The sequence below is a fragment of the Camellia sinensis genome, chromosome 5 (assembly GCF_055761805.1).
Source record: "Camellia sinensis isolate YWXY chromosome 5, ASM5576180v1, whole genome shotgun sequence".
NCBI classification, from domain to species: Eukaryota; Viridiplantae; Streptophyta; class Magnoliopsida; order Ericales; family Theaceae; genus Camellia; species Camellia sinensis.
Window position 1 is genome coordinate 146,177,635 of NC_138965.1, and position 13,519 is coordinate 146,191,153.

Sequence of the window (13,519 nt, forward strand, 5' to 3'; positions counted from 1 at the left end):
AAAAAAGGGGTAAAAAAAAAGCAAGAATGTTACCCTTGAAGACCTTCTTCACAAATGGTGGACCAGCTACTTCTTTGAGCTCAAAACCACCCAGGAACACCAAGAACAGACCTCTGGCCCCTCAGCAACCAAGAAAAGGTGCAAGACTAGGTGTTTGTGTGCAAAAGTAAGACAAAACACACACTAATACACAAGAGAGAGAGAGAGGGATATAGAGATGGAGGATATGCAAACCCTAACCCTAGAACTCAAAGCTTTGGAAAAATGTTCTCTCTTTCAAAGAGGGAGAAAAGGCTTCCTCTTATAGAAGATTCAACCTTGTAAAGCTTCCAAGGCAAGCTAACAAGGTTGAAATCCCTCCAAACACGTGTATGGAGGGGAGCAAAGGTGGGTGCCAGCTATCACAGCTGACACAAAAATATCTGCAAAAGCAGATGAACAGTGGTCAGCCGGCAAAAAATGCATTTTGACCAAAATAGATGGTCGGCCGGCCACAAAAAGTGCCGGTCGGTCAAACATTTGGTCGGTGGCAACAAACCAATGGCCGGTGGCCTCAAGACATGGCCGGTGATGTGTGGGGATGGCCAACAAGCCATCCCCTATCCCTCACGGGCAAAGCACAAGTGTTTGGTGCAAAACCAGACACAAAACAGTCGAGTCAAGAGATCTTAACGCAAGGCACCCGTGGCTGAGACCTCCGAGAACTCAGGACGAACACAAACATGGATGATCACCGAGTGTTCAAGCGGTGACGTCTAAGTGTTGAGGACTGTAAAAAAATGGGGTGTCTACAGTTGCCCCTCTTTGACAGAACTCGAAAGTCATAAGAATGACGGGAGTGAGTGTCAAAGCCCAAAGACGACCCATTTTTGACAAAGCCGAAGACTTAGACAAAGCATGCAAGACAATAAAGATATGCGCCCGAAGGTAGGGGCAAAATGCAACTGAAAATGCAAGAAGTCGAGCATAACTTATGATCATGCAAAGAAAGCTGTAACGAAGCATAACATGCAACAGTTTTAAGCTAGCATACATCAATCCAACTACACTATAATGCAGAAAAGATGTAAGAGAATTATGCAATCCTCGATACATCTCACTCGGAGGATACAATACCTGTGCGGCTCGTCTGGTTGCACCAGCTTTAAATGAACCATACATACAATATCGTGCCTGAAAGAGATAGAAAACTCAACAGGTATAATATTGTTAGCAACATGTGTGACAATACAAAATGATATGCAGTATATACAAAACTATGTATAAACAATGCAAACGATAATGCAATGCAATTGAATCATAATCGAACCACGAGCGGTACAAAACCACACAAATGTCAAAGAGATGATGGAGATGCAAAGTCCGTTTACCATAGAAAAGGTGTCGCAACCCTCAAAGCGCGTACACATGCAGAACTATGAGTGATGTAGACGGACAAAAGAACGAATAATTGGGTGGATTGACATAGGTGGGGGAATGACCCGCTAATGAAAGAACATGATCCTAATGCTGGATGCAAAAATTACACTACAATGTAATATACAAAATGGATATGGCACGCGGGCCAAACCATATCTTGCCTAGGAAAGGCATGTACACAAACAAGCCATGTCTAACACAGAAAAGGTGCCGCAACCCTCAAACCAACATACCAGCATGGAATAGGTGCGTACACATGCAGAACTGTGCTTTGATGTGAAAAGTATGGGCACATACCAGACCATGCTCAACAAGGAAAGGCACAAGTCATAGATGGAAGGTGATGCAGTAGATGCATGCAAGCTACAATGCAATATATACAATATGTAGTGGATGGAATGGATACAGTGGATAAGGCACGCGGGCCAAAACATATATTGCCTAGGAAAGGCATGTATACAAACAAACCGCGTCTAACACAGAAAAGGTGCCGCAACCCTCAAACCACAATATCAGCAGTGGAATAGGCGCGTACACATGTAGAACTGTGCTTTAAGGCGAAAAGTATGGGCACATACCAAACCAAGCTCAACATGGAAAGGCGCAAGCCATAGATGAATGTGATGCAGTGGATGCATGCAAGCTACAATGCAATACATACAAATATGCAATGGATGGATGTAAATGCGATATTTACAGTGATGCATGACGTATGCACTATTTGTAATGAAATGCATGACATATGCAATGTATACAAGGGATGCATGACCTATGCACTATCTACAATGAATGCATGACATATGCACTACTTACGATGCAATGCATGACATATGCACTATTTGTTGTTGTTGTTTTTTTTTTTTTTTTTGTTTTGCATAACAATGCATGATGAAGGGAAAATGCATGATAATGCACTTTTTTGAAATGCAAATGATGCATGTTTTTGTTGTTTTCTCTCTTTTTTTGAAATGCAAACGATGCATGTTGTTTTTGAAACAAGCGACAACGCGCGGCTTTTGTGATGCATGAAAATACAAATGATCTTGGAATGTGTGACGACGCGTGGCTTTTGAAATGCATGTGAACTCGAATATGCGACGACGCGGGTCGTTTGAAATGCATGGTAATGCATATGGACTCGAATGCGCGACAATGCGTGTTGCTTGAGATGCATAATAATGCATGTGGACTCGAATGTGCGACAACGCCTGTCGCTTGAGATGCAGGGCACATCAATGTAAGTTGTGCTTGTTACGATGTGTGTATGCATGCAAAAACCAAAGGTCTTGCATCTTTCGAGGATTTAGGGTCTCCTAGACCGGAGTGTGTTTAAGGTCTCACCAGACCGGGCGTATTTAAGGTGCAAAACAATGCAAGTTAGGTATGCAAATGCAAGACAATGCATGTGGGGGCAACTTTCGAATCTTGAAAGAGACAAAAGGATACAAAAAGGATACACCGCATCCGTATTTAGGTGCCAAGCACAGAAGACATGGTCTGAGGTCGAAACGGAGATCGGCTGAGCTTCGGAAATGCACTTTCTTGCACTGTCTTGAGCAATTGAAGGCCCCAAAACTACACTTACGACCCAAAAAGGTTATAGGAGGCTCACCGGCCATCATGGGAGGTCACCGGCTGTTCACCGGCCATAGAAACATTACACCGGCCAAATATTTAGTCGACCGGCCAAATCTTGCTGAGTCGGAACAGTTTGGTCATTTCGGCATGGGCTTTATAAAATAGGGCCTCTAGCCCTATTCTTTTCACTTTCTCTTGGTCGAAATTCCTTCCTCCCTCTCTCTAGAGTATTCCCGAGCCTCCATTCTCTATTTTCCTTGATTCTCGTGCCCCTTTCGATGTTTGATTCGTGAAGATCTTCGCGTTTCGATCATTTTCATCCGAACGAAACTTCGTTTCGGTGTAGTTTTTTTTGATTTCTGCCTCTTGGGGTTTGTTTCCCCCAAGTTTTCCTTGATTCCTGTGCTTTTTCCACATTTCAGCTTTTCCGGCCATTTTCCGCCCTCCCGGGGTTGACTTTCCGTTGACTTTTCGGATTCTAGCCTAGTTTCCACATTTCTGGCCATCTTCACACCACTTTTGACATGGCGGATGATATTCCACGGGGCAGGACTACCCCGGATCACGAGATGGACCCAGAGGCTGAGCTCTTCCCCTTGAGTGTCCGCCCGTTCGACCCGGCGACCTACCGGCCGGCGATTCACGTGCTACCTCCTGGCGGTCTTTGCCAGTTCAAGAGTTTCGACAGGGGCATGCCACAGGAGCTTCTTTTGCGCGAGCTGACGTCTCATATGTCCTTTGGCGCTTTCGAGGTACATTCTTCCCTCTTTTTTGTTTTCCACAATGTAGAACATAACTGCCATAAGTTGATTCTGTTCTTCAACTGCTTAGCTCGGATACACCGATACATTGTATGCTGTAGTTGACTGTGAACACACTTGCAACTGATATCTGTTTGAATGGAACACGTGGACACACTGCATTTGCCCTGAACCACTCAAACACACTGGCACATCACATGTTGTAGTTCACTGCGAGCACACCGGCACCCGATGTTTGTTTGAACCTAAAAACGTGCACATACGCTATATTGCCACCAATTCTGAATACTCTTCAAAATTGTACATTTTATATTGCTTCGCAACTATTTGCTTTTGAACAGGGACATTCCCATACTGTCCGCAGGTATTGGAATGTTGCCGCCAAGGATTGGTACATGGAGTTACCGGATGCAGTCCGTCACATTGTCGATCAGGCGGGCTTCGGCGCCTTCTGCAGAGGACTTTCTCGGCTTACTGCGAGCAGACCTCTCATTCCTGCTCTAGCGGAAAGGTGGTGGGACACCATCGATTCATTCCACATATCTGTCATGGGAGACATGACGATGACTCCCTATGACTTCTCGATGCTCACCGCCATTGGGGTAGGGGGTGATCCGATCCCCTTCAACACAGACATGGATGTGTAGTACGCTGCCCAGATACACTTGCTTGGCACTCAGTCGCCACTCGCTCAGGCAGGATATTTGCGATATTCGTGGTTCGAGAGCCACTTCTGGGATCAGGCGCTGATCACTCGGTTAGGGGAGGAGCAGTACGCGCGCGGCTTCCTCATGTTTCTGCAGGGGACGACCATTTTCGCCGATCGGGCGAACACCGTGCCCCTCTGCTTGCTGAGCGCTCTAGTGGACGTGACCAAGATCCTGCGCTATGGCTGGGGTGAAGCAGCCTTGGCCACACTCTACGGGTACATGGGCTCAGCCTCCCGTTGCAGTGGGCAGTTGCTCGGAGGTTACTGGCGAGCTTGGGAGGTACATCCCTTTCTTTGTTTTTCATTTCTGTTCTATATTTTCTGTACTCTGTACACTGTACACACTGTGGTTTGCTTCACGCTGACCGTATACTGCACACACAGCACACATATAGTCTACTTTACACTGACTGTACACTGCACACACTGTACACTCTACTTTTATTCTGCATTCTGCTTTATCTGATAAGCATACTGGTATTTGCTCTGTAGTTGTGGGTCTACGCCTATTTTTCGAGACTTGCCCCAGTGCCAGACGTGGAGACCCCTCTCGTCATTCCGTTCTCGCGTCGCTTTGACGTGAGGTGCGTCCAGAGGCCCCGGGAGATGTTTATCTTCTTCCGCTACTACTTCGACACCATAACCCCCAGAGGTATGTTTAGAACTTGTAGTTCATTTGAGCTTCGCTTTGCACAGTATTTTCCATAACAGTAGATAACAAATTGCATTTTGTTTTCAGATCACCTGGCAGCCTTGGGCTCCATTGCCAGCCGAGATACAGGAGCGATTCGCCAGTGCAGAGGAGACTTCCCGCTTCAGACTTCTATTAGAGGGCCCGGTCTGTCGGACCTGGTACCTGGGTGAGCGCTTCTTGCGTCAAACCTTGGGTTTGCCGGAGCAGATAGTCCCGGTTCACCCTCCTGACCATATGAGGGAGATTGAGATGTTCACTCCCGAGCAGATGGCCGACTATACGATCGGCTGGGATGCGACCCGCTTCAGAGGCATAGGCGACTACTCAGAGTATGTGAGGACGTATATCATGCGGCCTTTGAGCAGTGGTCGCCGAGCTGAGAGAGGGAGACCTGCAGCGCCAGTAGCTGGAGCAGGAGCAGGAGTGGGAGCAGGAGCGCCGAGGGTGGCTCGGGGCCGTGGCAGGAGTGGAGCTCGAAGGGGACAGGGGGCTAGTTGGCCAGCACTGCCCGTGACGATGACATGCCGAGGGCAGGGTGAGGCGACTTACCAGATCCCTATTGCTTCCCCTCCGGCGGACCACGAGCTAGTCGGGTTTTATGGCTTGCCTCCGGTATGTACTTCTACATTTTGCATTCTGCACAGTCATTTCATTTCATTTCGTTTGATGTTCCGCAGAATACTGATGCTTCTAACGCTTTTGCAGGCCCCTTCTGAGTACACTCGCCAGTCTCTAGAGCTAACCGCCTCCGTGATGGGAATGCTCTAGCAGAGCCTCGACCTTCTGGCGATTTACAGCATTCCGGTATGTTTCTCTGACCGCGGTCTCAAACCATACATAAACTGTTTCTCATATCTGATGCACAACACCACACTGGATACACTGCCCTCACGACATCTGACATACTGTAGCCCACAGACTGTTCATAGCACTACTCACGGCATTCACACACTGTACTCATACCTTGCATCCTGCACTGACATACTACTTACAGTATTTACACACTGTACTCATACCTTGCATCCTGCACTGGCATACTGCCTACAGTATTCACACACTGTACTCATACCTTGCATCCTGCACTAGCATACTAACTACAGTATACTGATGCGTTTGCCTTTCGTACTTTTCAGCCTCCCTTCCAGATCCCTTTTGTGGGAGGTGCTCCAGCTGGACCTTCTGTTTCTACTGGAGGAGATGGCAGAGTATACCCCCGCACCAAGGCGGGGCGCACCCATGTTGGGAGTAGCTCACGAGCACCCGTCCCTGATGATGATGATGAGTCCGAGGCTGAGGCAGAGGCGGAGGCAGAGTTGTCCGAGGAGGAGACCGGAGACGGCTCGGGCTCAGACTCAGATGACGATGCTGACGACGATGCTCCTGGACCTCCGTCCAGGAAGAGGACGAGGACGGACCCCTAGACCCGCGGCCTTGTGACATTGATCCAGATTTTGCTATTTTTCTTTTTCTTTTTCTTTTGTACTTTTTGCTGGTAGCTAGAGTACCTTGTACTACCATAGGCAGGTTTTCTTTTGTTTTCTCCAAAACTTTGTACTTGAAAAAGATGATGAAATGAAACAAAACTTTTTATCTGAAAAAGTGTTATATTTGTACATTTCATACATTGCATCGCATTGCATCATATTACACCTCAATGTAAATAAGATTGATCTTTTGTCTGAAAAATTGAACATTCGTATTGTAATAATCAGATAACGAACCAGCCAACAGTGAAATAACCCATACAAATCACTACTCAGTCCGAACACTCGGCCCATACTCTACTGGGGATTAATCTGCATACAGCCCATAACACAGCGCTTGGTTCATTTTGCACACAGCGGATCCTGAACAAACAGCCCAAATCTGACAAGACAGACCATGAAGGTTGAATCTGCTGAAGTTGAAGCACACTCAGATGCGATCCGAAACCCAAAAGCTTCAGAGAGGCCTAGGTTTTTCTATTCACACTTATCGGGGGTGGACCCTGCAGTTGTATGAAAGAACCAAATCATGTTTTCGCACAGATGTGGAGAATGGCATAGCATTCTGAGCACAAAATGATTAATTTTTGAAATTGAAGAAGGGTTTTTTAAACCGGGGTAGCGAGCCTACAACTGGACATAGCGAGAACGACTCACTAGCGGAGACAAAAAGGTAAACAACCTAAACACAACGAGACACACTCGAAAAAGACTCAAAACAAAGGTTGAAGTAAACAAAACAAAAGACACGACATACAGACGCGTTAACGAAGACGGGGGACCTCAGATCACGAGGAGCCAGTTTCTCTAGGTATTGTTTCCCACACTTTCTTATTTGTGGTTCTCACATCATTCGGCCCTCAGGCTCGGTTTTTCTCTCAAGAACCTTTGGCTCATTTTTTCTCTCAACTTACATCTCTCTATTCTTTATTCTCTCATTTTTATCCCTTCCCGAGGTGTTTAATGGATGAATAGGAAGTTGTGGGTTCACGCCCGACATAGTTAGCTCACGGCTGTTTCTTCTGGTGGCGTTTGGTCAATGCCCCAGGTAAAGGGAACGGAGTACCTTGATCCCTTCAGATTCGTGCTTCCCACTTGGTTTGATACCTCGTTGCTCGGAGGTTGAGAGAGCTTTCAGCCCTTAAATGACAGCTTCAGTTGTGCCCTTCTTGGCAAGTATGTTGGCGATGGGGGAAAGACAAGAAGCCTGACTCAGCTGTTCCCCTAGTTCATCATTTTGACCATTTTTTGTTTTGGTTCTCTATTGAAACGATTTTGACCAAAATGACAGTCAGATTAACATACTTGTTTAATTTTCTGATTTAAAATCACGCTAGTTGGGCTGTGAGCACTGAAAATTTTCCCTTTTTGGGTCCAAGAAATGGTCCAGTTTTGGAAAAATAAAATAGTTTTCAAGAAAATAGTCAACCTTAATAAAAATTTTCAAAAACTATTTTCGCAAACGGCCGCCGCTCAACGAGCGCAGAACTTACTTCAAGATGCGCAACCTCGGATTGGAGGCAATGGAAAATTGCCCCTTGTTTGAAGGACGCTGCACGGTAACGGAAAGTTGCCCCTGGTTCGAACGACGACTCATGGCAACGGAAAGTTACCCCTTGTCTGGATAACGCCACAGCATTTTGTAAACAGTCCTCATTAGTGATGATCACGACCAAACTCTCGGACACAGAGAAGACGAAAATGGTCAAAACCAATATATGGACACAGTCACTTTGAAAGTGCGTGGGGCTGGACTTCAGGACGAAGCTGCCTACATATTCCAAACATGGGAATCAAGGATGATAAAAAACCATTGCATGGACTTAGTCGCTATGAAAGCGTTGGGGGCTGGACTTCAGGATGAAGTTGCCTACGTATTCCAAACATGGGAATCAAGGAAGATAAAAAACCATTGCATGGACTTAGTCGCTATGAATGCGTTGGGGGCCGGACTTCAGGATGAGGTTTCCTATGTATCCCAAACACGGGAATCAAGCCTTACGTAGTTCCGGTTAAGGTACACTCGGGTATTAACCTTCACTTTTTAGGCTCTAACTTTTGCTAAGGCGCCCGTTGCAGGTTTTCGACCTTGCGAGCTTTGTTCTTCTTTTCTTTTTAATTCTTTCATATTTTCTTTTCTTTTTCATTTTTTCTTTTTATTTTCTTCATCATTTTTTTTTTCGTTTTCTTTTTTTGCATTCTCATTTTTTGTATTTTTCTCTTGCTCTACCTTTTGCCTGGGTCGCCCTTTCGGGTTTTCGGCCCAGCGAGCCTCTCAAAGGGTAAAAGTGTAACAAGTCCATGTCAAATGGTTTTGAGATCCTGAAGTCATCTGAGTCTAGGAAAATGACTATTGTATTGATTTGCTGAAGGACCCATTTTCGGCTCTTCGAGCACATCGGACATTTTTGCCCCTCGTTGGAGGGGTGCTTCTGTTCTAGCTTCACAATCTTCTTCCGACGAGATCTGATCTTCTTGATCTGACTTTGGTGCCTCTTGTTCGAGGGCTGCTTCCAATCTGGCCACACAGGCCTCTCTTGATGGTCGATCGTTGAACACTCCGGATTGTGGTTCAAGGTTTTAAAGCAAGGGCTCAAGTCTTGAGGCTGAGAGCGATCCTAAGCTACACAATCTCAAGAGCGATTCCACACAGGTTTTCGCAAGACCGTGCAAAACATTTTGTTTTTTGAAAGTTTTTAAAGAAGCGACAGATTGGTCGCACCGAAGATAGTGTGGAACCAGTCTGGATCAAGCCAGGGTCCTTCTTAGTACTCACGTTTAACAAGCATGATTTCAAACATTAAGGGCTTAGCATGCCTCTCTTTCTCTTAATTTGATCAAAGTTTTGCAAATCTCGAGGAATTTCTTCCCCTTTGTTTTCATCGCAGTGTTCAAAAAGGTTTTGAAAAACTTAGGTCAATGCAATGATTTTCAGGGCACAAGAGAGCAGGTGGAATGTACCACTATTCCATTCAAATCCTCTGGCACAACTAGCTCAAAAATAGCAGTAAGCACGGAAACATGATAGCCGCAGCTGTTTCATTCAGATTCCCTGGTTGCAACTAGCTCCACGGAAGAGACAGACATAACAAAAAGCAAAAGGGTAATTACAAAACGAAAGGGTGTTCAAGGCAACAACCCCGAAATCACCCGATGTTCTATACAATGGGACTGACTCGACGCGACAAGACAGACCCTTAAGCAAAAAGACTGACTCAAAACAAAGAGACAGACTCAAAACAAGACCACTGAACTGACTCCACACCCAAGTTAGAAACCACAAAAATTGGCATTCGCAGATTCTCAAAAGTGCGTGCCAGACGCCACATCCAAAATACACCGAGCACCGCCCGCAAGTGGTCCAAACCTTGATCACATACTTGCAGTATCTTCAAAGTCCAATAGCTCCGTGGTAACAGACTTTGCTGAGGTAGGTGGCAAGATGACCTCATTGTCGATCAAATCTTGCACTTTATGACGAAGGCGGAAACAACCATCGGTACTGTGACCGGACTGTTGGTGGTACGCGCAGTACAAGGTAGCATCATGCGAGAGAGGGAGATTCTTCGGGAGGGGCCGAGGCTTGAGGGGTTTAAGATGCCCTTTTTTAGCCAATATTTGAAATGCCCTAGACAAAGGCATGTAGATGGCATGAAAGACTCTGCGCCCTCGAGGCAGGTACTTTGAAGTCTGAGGGTTCTTGCTAGACGCACTAGCGAAAGGGTCAGCAGGCACTGCCTTGGCCTTCTGATCTTTTCCTGGTACAGGGTTAGGAATGATAGGAACTGTCTTGGCATGACGGGGCCCATCCCAATTTTCCGCCCGGCTTGAACTGCCTTCGGTTGGAGTGGGGAAAGCATCATCCACAGCTTTAGTCATGACTGCGAATACTTGTTGCTTATTCATCCCCCCGGCTTTCAAAGCCTCGGCTGCCCACAGCAGTTGTTCGACGGGATCAGTATCTGTTCCCACTTTGTTCTTACCTCTAGCCTCAGCCTGATCGGGGGTTTGGGTTACTACATCAGAGCGAAGCCCGATTGTTGCTGACACGTCGTTGCTGTAGCTGGAGGCAACCTCTGGTTGGTTGAGCTCGATCATAATCCGCCCCAGTAGCGGGGGCTCCTGTGGTACAAAATTCCCGGCATATGATGTGGCTGGTGGTGAAGCCGACATTCCATAGGCCAGATCGGCCACGGATCTCTGGAGGTCGCCGATCATTCCCATTAACTCAAATGTGGTAGGTTCACGAACTTGAAATATCTGGTGTTCCCAGATCGGGTGCGCAGGAAGCGACCTGGGCGGATGCGGTACATCAACATCGGTCTCATCCTGTAAGATGATCCCTTGGTCTAACGCAGCTACCATAACCACAATTTCCTCTGAACTCTGCGTCATCATAAGTCCGCTGAACTGAATGGTGACTGACGGATCAGATATCTGTCTTGCCTCAGCGAAGAAGAACACCAGCTATTCTGTACTAAATCTCTGAACCTAAAGAGAAAACACGCAGCATTTCGGCCCAATCAGAACAGACACAAGTATAGCTAAATAACTGTACTCTACTACTGATCACTGTTCCCCAAAATCACTGTCCCAAAAAATTGAATCTAATACCCGTAGATATAACTGGTTCCCCAAAACACTGATACTGATGCCCTCAGGCCTGGTGCCCAAACTTGCAAACTGATACACGCATTCCTGTAGAGACACACTCTAAAGCACATAGCAGATAAGTGAGAGCCAAAACACCCCTATGTTGGGGGTAGGGTTTCCTTGTCCTATTTTGTCAGGAACTAGGGTTTCACTATGCACACAGCGGTTTTAAACAACCTATATCGGGTAAGCAACCTGTCCTAGTTTGGAATGGTCCCTACGGATTTCGATATGCACTAGGTCGAATGGTCAAAAGGGTGCCCCGGTAAAACCGGGGTTTGTGTTCCCATACTGGCAGAGCCCGTAACCGGTCAACCTTATGGCGTACAACCTCAGGCTAACCGCTCAGGAATAGCAGATGGCAAACACGGTGTCCTAGGCGCACCAATGCACATGCAATGCAAAGAAACACATAAGTGTAGTCAAAACAAGATATCATAAGTTCGAGTCAAGTTCTCTAAATCCCCAGCGGAGTCGCCAGAAACTGTAGACGCGCCCCGGGAGGGCCTCACTCTACAGTTCGGACTCGATTTGTTGTCCGTTCTTAATCTGAACCAAAGAGTCCAAATCCAGCAAATCGTTTTGAGGAAACAGATTTTTAGAAAAGAAGTGCCAAACATGGACTGCTTTGCCAGATACAGAGTCACCACCTAAATATTTTTTTAATGGGGGGGAATTCAGGAAACCCTGACTCCGTGCCAAAGGCCATGTATCCGTCATCACCAAAGTTGCCTCGGCTCCGGAACTTGGGTACGATTGGGGAAGGTCAGCTATGAGCACCCCCTCTCGCCCGGTCCGAAGACCGGCCTCTACTAATCATGATATCTGATTTTAAAAACATTATGCGTTCTTATTGCGGTTATTAGCCTAGATTTACTATGTGATGCGCACAGCAAACAAGTATAGACTAAGTCACCTAAATTGGAACAAAACATTTCATGTTTGTTTATTTGAGAATGGTTTGATGCTGTTACCCGCGAGTAGGCTAAGACATGGATTTTGCCACCCTCGAGTGGGCTTAGAAAATATGGTTTTGCCACTCTCAAGTGGGCTTAAAATTCGCATCCAATGCATTGTTCCAATTTAAGTAACCCAACCTTCACCCACAGGCATTCAGGCAGTTATAACACGTAAGCACATCGCCTCATGGTAAGTGTGCTATCATGGCAAACATTCACACTCATGCGAGATGCTAAAACATAAATACTTACAGCGTACTCCGAGCCAATACAGTGAACTAGTTAGTAATCATATGCGTGATCCTAATTCATGTTAAGTGGCTAATGCAACGCATGCAGAGTGTCACTAGAATAGGCTCGGCTAATCCTAGGATGGCATGTAGGATGCAACAAGTAGTATGTTTTCAAGTTATATTTGGAATATTATGCTGTTAGTATGATGCGCCGAGCCCGGTGCATGCAATACTGATGAATGATGCACTCATGCATAGCATAAGGTATGCTAAATTAAACATGCCCTAATACTAACCATCAAAAGCAGGTAAGTAAAAGAGAGAAAGAAGTGGGGGTTGGAAGACATGCACACACGCACCCACACTTATTACAAATTTGCCCTCGCTCGGAGGGACCGAAAGAATAATACAATTAACTAACTTACAAGCTAATTAAATATTACAGACCAATTAAACTAGTTATCAAATTAATTAATCTAATAAAACTGTAAACAGCCACGGGAAGAGGGCCCAATGCAATGCGTGTTCGGCTCTGCTCGGAAAGCCACTGCCATGCACAAGTTGCCTCTGCTTTGACTGTTACCCTCCTTTGAAAACTGTACAAGTCCCAGGGCTGCTTCTCTGAGTGCTGTGGAACACCACCGGCTAATGGAATTGGTCACCGGCCAAAGGGAATGATCATCGGCCACTTGTTCAAGCTATCGGCCATTGATGAATGGCCGGTCGGCACTGGAGATGGCCGGCCAGCCAAAGCTTCCTGCAGAATCTGTTTTTGACAGCAACAGAGGGCAAAACATAGTATGACAATGCATTTCAAGCAATGTATGCACCAACCACACTCCTTATCATATTCATGACTCAAATGAGGATGGGTTTTGATTCTTGGACCCTCAATCGCGCATTTCAATGCGTGATGGCCCAAGAAACCAAGTATGCATTTTGGTATGGAATGCAATGCACATAATCAAACAAAGGGGCTCGACCTCTATCATACTCAACTCAAGAGGTGAAGCATGCATGCAAATGGAA